Consider the following 9,295-nt stretch of genomic DNA (forward strand, 5'->3'; position numbering starts at 1 on the left):
CACTCCCTGAGCTTCTTAGAGCCTGAGATGGTTCCTATGGCTCTAACATGTGAACCACTCCCTGAGCTTCTCAGAGCCTGAGATGGTTCCTATGGCTCTAACATGTGGACCACTCCCTGAGCTTCTCAGAGCCTGAGATGGATCATATGGCTCTAACATGTGAACCACTCCCTGATCTTCTCAGAGACCGAGATGGTTCCTATGGCTCTAACATGTGAACCACTCCCTGATCTTCTCAGAGACCGAGATGGTTCCTATGGCTCTAACATGTGAACCACTCCCTGAGCTTCTCAGAGCCTGAGATGGTTCCTATGGCTCTAACATGTGAACCACTCCCTGATCTTCTCAGAGCCCGAGATGGTTCATATGGCTCTAACATGTCACACATGTACGTTGGTGCTAGACCATGAAGAGATGTGTACACAAGCAGAGCTGTTTTAAAGTCTATTCTCTGAGCAACAGGAAGCCAGTGCAAAGACCTGAGCACTGGACTAATATGGTCGTATTTCCTGGATCTAGTCAGGACTGGAGCAGCAGCGTTCTGGATGTTCTGCAGCTGTCTTACAGCTCGTTTAGAGCCCAGTGAGCAGGCCGCTACAGTAGTCTAACCTGCTGGAGACAAAGGCATGGATTAGTCTCTCAAAGTCTGGTTTGGACACTATTCCTTTGTTGATGTTATTGATTTAATGTGGCTGTTAAAGTTCATTTCTGAGTCTAATATTACCCCTAGATTTCTAACCTGATTTTTTGAGAGTCTCAAAGTGACTAATAACACTTTCTCTTTGTTTCTGTGGGCCACAGACAATGATTTCAGTTTTGTCTGAGTTTAGCTGGAGGAAATAGTTTTGCATCCACACACTGATCTGTTCGAGATATATATACATATATATATACATACATACACATATATATATATACACACATATATATATATATACATATATATACACATATACATATATATATATACACACATATACATATATATATATATACACATATATATACACACACATACACATATATATATATATACACATATATACACACATATATATATATACACATATATATATATATATATATACACATATATATATATACACATATATACACACATATATATACACACACATATATATATATATATATATATATATATATATATATATACAGACATATAAAAAAATACACAATCAATGCACTCACAGAATTGGACACTGTCCTACAAGCATACACTGTTCATTTTTTCAAGTCGGGGGAGATGAGGATGATAAACATCTGCCAACATCTGCGATGTGTACTCACTTGTGTTTCAAGCACCCAACTGTGGCATGTATACCAAGCGCCTTTAAAATATTACATCAACCAGTACACAACTTTGTCACACCACTACAGCTGCCTCTTCAAATAAGCATTTCCTCCAAACCGCCCCACTGCAAGTCACACACGGTGGGTGACCTGATCTGCCTTGATGTTGTGCCTTACTCAGGAGTGGAACACAAAGTTTTCCGTGAGCTATGTTTGTCCTCACTACAGGGTACCTTCTTATTTACATTTTTCCTACAGAAAATGTGACACAGCTTTAAAAACAAAGGTGACAATAAAGGTCAATGGAAAAAAGGAAAAGCCCTGTGGTGCCTTGCACATCAGACATTTGGACGAGGAAGTTTTAACAGATGCAGGTCTGTGTCTCTGAGCTGCACTGTAGCAGGCAATCTCTCAAAATGGAGATGATTAATACTCCTCACCCCACAGCTTGTCTGACGGTTACGTCCCGTTCACGACACATTATATACTGACTTACATAGTATATCAATCATTCAAACAAGTGGTTAGAGCAGTTGCTCGGGGGCACTTCCATGACTGTCTAGGTGATATTTAGCTTGCTGAAGGTTAACTGGGCTTTGTGCTTAATTTATCCTGCCACTAACCTGCATGAAGACTAGGGATGAGTTACTCAGTTAGACCTGGTTAGTCAGTCAGAGGAATTGGGTTCCTTATTTAAAGCAGCCTGTCGTTCTTGTATTTTGATAGAAAACTTAAAGTTGTGGTTTTTGGAAAAGTGCCTTAAAGTTGCAGGTAAAATAGCTTTCATCAAAGATTTTGTGGGGAGTTACTAAATTCTTACAAAAAAAGATGAGCTTTTGAAATTAGCGGACCACTAAAGTTGAATAAAGATGAATTGTTGGACACATTAAAGGGTCATTTGTTAGAGAAAAAAGTTTTGTCTGGTTCCAAAATGGCTTCTGTGTTTAATAGACTTGGAGTTGGTTTGACTTTTGAGCAACAAAAACAACTTATGCAGGAGGAACGTAACACTGTATAGCTAGAAAAACTAAGACAAGATGCATGTTTTCGGGAGGCTGAACTAATCCATGTTCAGAGACCGTCAGAGAACCGTTAGGGTTTGAGCGATACAAGCTGGAGCTTATGAGTGAAGGAAAGCTTAAGGTTGATCCACACAAGGTAGAAGAAATCGGTCAGTTTTATCATTTGATGTTCCTGTTAACTTAAGGTTAGTTCCAAATTCAAATGAAAGGGATCCTGACATTTTCTTTTTTTTGTTTGAATGTTTAGCAGCGGCACGACGTTGGTCGGATGCTGAGCGTACCCTGTTGCTTCAGTGTGTGCTCACTGGCAAGGCCCAGGAGGCTTTCTCAGCCTTGAGTGTTGCTGATAGTGCTAGCTACCAGTTGGTCAAAGCTGCTGTACTCAGGATATATGAGTTGATACTGGAAGCTTATCGCCAGCGGTTCAGATTACTCAGAAAAGAAAAGCATTTGCTCGCGATTTAGCAACTAATTTTAGTCGCTGGTGTGCTGCTTCACAGGTGAATACTATGGAGGATCTGGAGGAATTAATCTTGCTTGAACAGTTAAAAATTGCTCTGCCTAACCGTGTGGCTACCTATATTAAGGAACAGAAAGTAAGCAAGATTACAGATGAGTTTGTTTTGACTCGTAGAAGTTTCTTTGAGAACTGTGGTCCTTGAGATTTTGGCTTCCGAGAGAGAATGGGCGAGTTAACTCCGGTAACTTTTGGTCGGAAGTGGCAGAAAGGTTTCAGGTAAAGCAGACAGGGGTTTACGGGGAAGAATGGACCCTGATCGTGTCTCTAATTATTGTTTTGGCCAGGGTCACTGGTGAAATGAGTGACCCTTGCGAAGCCTGTTTTTTTTTTACGAGCAAAGCCACCTGGGGCTGCTGTGTCTTTTCTTCAGATTCGGTGATTGAGGATCTTTTTTTGGATCAGGAACGGACACTTTCATCAGGAAATTGACCCTGGTTATGCTGCGTTTGTGTCCGATGGGTATCTTTCACTGGTAGGAAGTGAGATGAAGGTACCTGTAAAAAATATAGAGAGATTCAGGAGCTCTGGAGTCATTTATTTTGGGGTCTGTGTTGAATTTCTCTTCTGAAACAGACACTGGTTCCAGTGCTGCGGTCCGAGGAATGGGTTTGACCGTCTTTTCTGCACCAAAGCATAATTTGACATTAGTCTCAAATCTGGTCCAAGGTGATGTGATCATGGGAGTGCGGCCTTTGTTGCCTATGGGGGGAGTACAGGCCATTTTAGGAAATAACCTGGCTGACAGTCGGGTGTGGCCTGATGTGTCGCTGGAGCCTCCATCCTCCCAGGTAGAAGAGTCCTCCAAGACACCTTCTCCTGTACATCCCACCTGTGCAGTGACCCGTGAGTAGTAATAGGGGGGTGGCCTTGCGCGCGAACGTACACGCACGGGAATGATTTATGACGGGTCATAAAACGCATTTTTATTGCCCCCCAATAAAAAGAGTAATAAAAAATTAGACCCGGCATCCATTTTTTTTTTTTTTTTTTTCTTCCTGTAAAGTGGGTGTGTCGGCGCGTCGTCGGCGCATTATCGACGCGTCATCGACGTGTCATCGGAGGTGATACCCCAATAAAATGTCAGGTGACATCCATTTTGTTTTTCCCTGAAGGGAGGGTGTGTCGGCGCGTCATCGGCGCGTCATCGGAGACCCGTGTGTTGGTGCTCGGCCATGTAACGGACGGTTCAGCCCTTTTTTTTTATTGCTGTAGTGGGTGTGTTCTTAACATTACCTATATAGGCCAGGTACAGCATGAGTTATTTCTCTTCCCCTCCTGCAACCATTGCTGCTGCTGCTGCATCTCTGAACATCTGAACCTTCTTTTAGATCTGTGTACTCTTGAGTCTGTTCCTCTGCGTGTTGGCTTGCTTGCTAACGTGATTGCTAGGCTATTTCTTTTGCCGTAGGTTTACTGAACGCATCACACAGCCGTTTTTTTTTCTTCTCGCCGAGATGCAAGCACCACGTGACCCTGAGGCTACAATCAGAAGCATATCACCTGTGCTAGGTAGGTCGCAAATATTCAGAGATACTTCTGAGTTTGTAAACGTGGAATTTGGCCGGCCGCAGAAGCGGTCGAGGCATGGTATCACTAGTGAGACGGGGCCGGTCTTAGAGTTGGAGCACACTGGTGTAAATGGCCATGTTTACAGAGCGGTTTACGATAATGGATGGGTTACAATTAGCTCTAGCTTGGAGGGATATACCGGAGATGTCTGGGGATATCAGACCGCTACAGGGGAAGAATGCATGAATGTGAACAACTGGCAAAGGTTTCATAGCGAGGTTTGTGTAGCGCTTAACCAGAACACTGTTACGGACGGCGAGACTATTTACTCTGTGTTGTGGTATAGCTCAACGGGTCCAGAAGTGTATCACGTAACAGCCAGTCGCATCAACAAGAACCCCGAAGAGTTTATATGTATAAATAGCTGCCCAGACAGGGACGTAGTATTTACACAGAGAGGACCCCACGAGGCTAGGCCAAACCCATACCGGTTTACGTATGGAGAGTTTTTTAAATGGTTCCCTGTTACGTTCATTGTGTTGTGGTCTGACTGGCCTGCGGTGCATACGATGTTCAGTCAGATCGATGAAGCGATCAAGAGGGACAGGGTCGCAGCGTTATATGGGGACTCTCGAAAACGTCTCGTCTATTGCGAGACAACACGTGTCATGCATCCTGGTGTGTATGCTTCCACGTGTTGACTGCAAATCAGAACTGCCCCGTCGACATCATCTAGGTATGCTATATTCTGCGACTGTTTTTAGATGCTACATAGTGTGTGCATAGTGGTTATAATGTAAAAGCATATATGCATGATATATATATATATATATATATATATATTGTAATGTTTAATCATAATGTTTTCTTTAAATCTTATCAGATGGTGAAGAAACAAACACCACGTGGGCAGATGCTACCGATAGCCCCCAGCCGAGTGGGGATGCTAACGAAGAGATGGGAGCCAGTTCAGCAGAGCCATCTGGAGGTGTAAAGGCATACGTCCACATAGATGGTGTTAAAATCAGCTGTAACCCTCCAATCGCTCATCGGTTATCCCTGACATTCCTGGAGAGCATTAAAACTGGTGTTTTACATTTGTTGAACACTGTTATAACGGATTATAAGAAAGAGATGTGTAATGGCTGCCATATTGACCACCCCAGTCAGGACGAGCACTCGTGCATTGAGGCGGCGGATGAACTATTCTATGGTGCACATTTCGCTCCACTGATGCGGAGGCTGTGGCGGGGAAAATTCATACCGGCTCTACACACCTATCTGTTCCTGATGGGTTTTCAGGCCTCTGACGAGAGAGTCCAAGGAGCGGCTGAGATGTACCTGCTGGAGCTGAAATCAGTAGACCTGGTTGTCGACACAATTTACAACATGTATGAACGTATGAGAGCAGATGAAACATGTAACATGAATATGTTACTATTAATGAAACATCGGTGGCTCAATCTGATAGACATTTAGAGTGAAAGTGTGTGTGTGTTTTTTATAAAAAACCTGTCCTATTTTTGATATGTTGTTGTTATATCTTTACGCAGCATAAATAAAAAGGGTTGTAACAGACACATTTGTAATCATTTTACAAGAGACACTTAACATGGAGAGTACGCTGAAGAAAATTTATTATGATCCAGAGCATCCAGGCGGTTTAGGTGGTGTAGTCAAACTACGTAATGCAGTCAGGGAGTGTACGGGAGTTTTACCTTCAAAGGCTTGTGTCAATAACTTCTTACTGGAACAAGATGTGTACACCCTACATGCTAATGCAGCTATACATTTCCCCCGGAACAGGGTGCTGGTCAGCGGTATTGACAAGCAGTTTCAAGCTGATTTAGTAGATTTGATGGACTATTCAGATGAAAACGATAACGTGCATTATTTATTAATGTGTATCGATGTGTTTTCTAAATATGCGTGGGTTAGGTGTCTTTCCAACAAGACGGCTGTCACTGTTACGAAGGCCTTTAAAGACATTTTGGAGGAGGGCCGTGTCCCATTGAAAATACAGACCGATGACGGCACAGAGTTTTATAATAAGAAATTTCAGCAACTATTGGGGCAGTATAAAATAGCCCATTTTTCAACATCAAACGAAACTAAAGCTAGTGTCGTGGAGCGTTTTAACAGGACATTCAAGACCCGTATGTGGCGATATTTAACATCTGTTAATTCGCGCCGGTATGTGGATGTAGTTCAAGATCTTGTTAAAGCCTATAACAACACGTATCATAGATCTATAAAGAGGGCTCCTGTAGCAGTAAATAAAAACAATGAAAAGATGGTATTCAATACGCTGTATAAACTGAAGCCACAGAAGCCTGTGAGTTTTAAATTTAACAAAGGCGACACTGTGCATATATCAAAACTCAGGGGGGTTTTTAGGAAGGGCTATAAGCAAACATTCACTGATGAACATTTTACAATATCACAGTGCATAACTAGAGACCCTCCTGTTTATAAATTAACCGACTGTGCCCAGGAGCAGGTGAAAGGGACGTTTTATGAGAGAGAGCTACAAAAAGTGATTATAGGGAAAAATAAAATTTATAAAATAGAGGCGATATTAAACAAGAAAACCTTTCGCGGTGAAAAACTTGTATTGGTGAAGTGGCTGGGTTGGTCTGAGAAGTTTAACACCTGGATATCCGAGAAAGATGTAGTGGACGTATGATGCTTCATATAAAGGAACAGGTGACATGATCGAACACCACACATGCAAAAGAGCTCCAAAGGACACCGGACATGGAAAAGAATGGGTTCTACGTCACGCTGCCAAGCAACTCATCACACACTGTATATCCCAGTAATAAGATATGGCGTTACCGGACCAAACTCGCTAAAACTATAGTGCTGAGCGAGCCACACGAGGTCGGATTGATAGAGATTCAGTATCCAAAAGTATGGAATAGTTTTCCAGCAACCGATTCCGGTGTACTTGTATATGATGCTAAAACACAGGCTACATCAACTGTATTAGTGGAGGCTGGTTGTTACGAGTCTGTACCCGCAATCGTTAGTGAGTTTAACACGCAGATCCGTGCACACCACAGGCTAGCACCGCACTTTCAGGTCATGATATATAATGCCGTTAAAAACCGTGTTTACTTCACGGGCGTGATGAATGGGCTCACAGTGACGTTTAAAGGCCGGCTGGCTGAGATATTAGGATTCAAACCGGAAGTGCCTTTTACAATCAACGATGATAAACGGCATGGTTCATCTACGGCCCCCTATCCATCAGATATTCATGCTGGATGTTATAATATATTTGTATATAGTGACATTGCCGACTATCAACTAGTGGGTGATAGTTATGTACCGCTTCTGAGGTGTATAAATGTGGCTGATGATCAGAGACGTATCCCCACATATGACAAGCCGCACTACACATCGCTCTCTACAAACGTCATCGACGACATTGAAATAGCGTTAAAAGACGACCAAAACCAATATATACCGTTTTTATATGGTAAAGTGGTTGTAAAGCTACACTTCAGGCCAATAAGACAAGGAATATAGATAGTGGTGGACAATGGCGCACACTCCGTACGTTCGTGACGATGGCAGATATATGTCGTATTATATGAATCAGGCAGGCGGGGATATGCCCGGCTTTATTGGAGCAAGTACACAGTACGGAAACGGGTTAGGAGGAATGTTTCGTAGCCTGTTCAGAATGGCCATACCACTTTTAAGAAGAGGGTTCAGCATAGCAAAACCTCATTTAAAGACTGCAGCGCATAGTATCATGGGTGATGTCGTATCTAATATTGCCAAAAATAGCATGACTAGGAAACAGGAGGGACACGGTATGCTGGTGCGTGTACCCCAGGGTTTGAAAAAACCACCAGCTGTTAGGGGGCGTCGCCGGACCGTATTAAGAAGAGCTAAATTCACACGCAAACCCCGAAAGACGATCAAAAAGAAGACAGGAGTCAAGAGAGGCAGACCACATATGAAACGAGCTCGTTCTTCTTCTTCTTCTGCTAACGACATATTTTAAAAAGACCGGATAGACAGGGAGGACTAGACATGGCGCTCATTCATAATCAATCTGCAGAGTGTGTGAAGACGGAACTGGATCTATTTACAGTACCATACACGCAAACATCCCTCGAGAGAGCTACATTTCTCGAAATACCCCCTGTATCTGCCATAACTGACACCGGACCCCTGGAGTTTTACATATCATCCAGTGGGGAGGACTATCTGGATTTGAATGATACATATCTGTTTATGCGGGTGAAAATTACCAAACCAGATGGCAGCGACCTCACGGCCGATTCCGATGTGGGTTTCATAAATTATCCAGGATGTACACTCTTCTCGCAGGTGGATATCATGCTAGGGGACCGCCTCATATCACAATCCTCAAACACATACCCATACCGTGGAATAATAGAGTGTCTGATCAACTACGGAAAAGACACGTTGGATACACAGTTCAGCACAGGATTGTTTAGTAAAGACACGGGGACGCATATGAACGATGCCTCTATAGCGGGAGCCAACCAGGGATTGATGACGAGGGGGGAATTCACCAAGAACAGCAGGATTGTGGAGTTAATTGCGCCGATACATGCAGATTTGTTCTTTCAGGAGAAACTATTACTTAACGGCGTTGATATTTCTCTGAAATTCATACGTTCAAAAGATGAATTCACCCTAATGAATGCCACAAATACAGCATACAGAGTCAAGATAGTATCAGCTAGTATATTTGTGAAAAAAGTAACTGTGGCACCTACTGTCAGGCTGGCCCATAGCAGAGCATTACAACACACCAATGCCAAATATGCTATAGACAGGGTTGCATTGAAAACGTTTTCCATCCCCGCTGGTACAAGAGTATGTAATCAGGAGAATTTATATATGGGGCAGATCCCCAAATTTATGATTTTATGCTTTGTAGACAATG

This window comes from Cyclopterus lumpus, chromosome 20 (genome assembly GCF_009769545.1).
Source record: "Cyclopterus lumpus isolate fCycLum1 chromosome 20, fCycLum1.pri, whole genome shotgun sequence".
Lineage (NCBI taxonomy): Eukaryota > Metazoa > Chordata > Actinopteri > Perciformes > Cyclopteridae > Cyclopterus > Cyclopterus lumpus.